Source organism: Cucurbita maxima, unplaced genomic scaffold (assembly GCF_002738345.1).
Source record: "Cucurbita maxima cultivar Rimu unplaced genomic scaffold, Cmax_1.0 Cma_Scf06529, whole genome shotgun sequence".
Classification (NCBI taxonomy): domain Eukaryota; kingdom Viridiplantae; phylum Streptophyta; class Magnoliopsida; order Cucurbitales; family Cucurbitaceae; genus Cucurbita; species Cucurbita maxima.
The window spans coordinates 1-815 of record NW_019278545.1 but is presented as its reverse complement, the minus strand read 5'-3'; the positions used below and the strand labels follow the sequence as shown (position 1 = coordinate 815).

At 32.9% G+C, this 815-nt stretch overlaps 1 non-coding gene across 1 annotated transcript; it reads left to right on the top strand.

Annotated features, from left to right (window-relative positions):
* Positions 1-736: 736 nt before the first annotated feature.
* Positions 737-809, top strand: TRNAA-AGC. The gene has a single exon. It is a non-coding gene; the product is annotated as a tRNA-Ala (tRNA).
* Positions 810-815: the final 6 nt, after the last annotated feature.

The following is an 815-nucleotide window of genomic DNA, read 5'->3' as shown; positions in this document are numbered from 1 at the left end:
ATTGTAGTATGGGGATGTAGCTCAGATAGTAGAGCGCTCACTTCTAATGTGGATACGACATAATGAGCAGGGATAGTTTTTCATGTCATTATTATTGAAAATTACTTCTTTTCAATTTTTCCTTATTTATGACATAATATGAATATATACTTTTTCATTTTCACAATTATTGATGAAGGGACGTTTAGGGTTNGTTTAGGGTTTTTTGATGTAAAAATCGTAGGGATGTAGTTCGAATGGTATAGCGTTCATTTCCCATGTGGAAAGTATGAGGCTCAATACCTTGCATCTTCAATTGAATCGATTATTAAATATATTATTTATTTTCAATTTTTTCTTATTTAGGACATAATGAGCTGGGATAGTTTTTTATTTTCACTATTACTGATGACGAGATGCATAGGACTTTGTGACGTAAGAATTGTGGGGATATCTAAACTATTTGTTATTAATATTTTGATATTTTTTTATTTTCACTATTATTGATGATGGGACATTAATAGGGTTTTATGATGTAAGAATCATGGGGATGTCGCTTAGATGGTAGAGCGCTCGCTTTGCATGTGAGAGGTATGGGGATCGATACCCTGCATCTCCGAAAATAAGATTATCTATTATTAAATATATTGTTTCTTTTCAAATTTTTCCTTATTCATGACCTGTTGTGTAGCAATATTTCTTCATTTTAACTATTATTGATAATGAAAAATTTAGGGTTTTGTGATGCAAAAATTGTGGGGATGTAGCTCAAATGGTAGAGCGCTCGCTTAGCATGCGAGAGGTACGGGGATCGATACCCCGCATCTCCAAAAGAA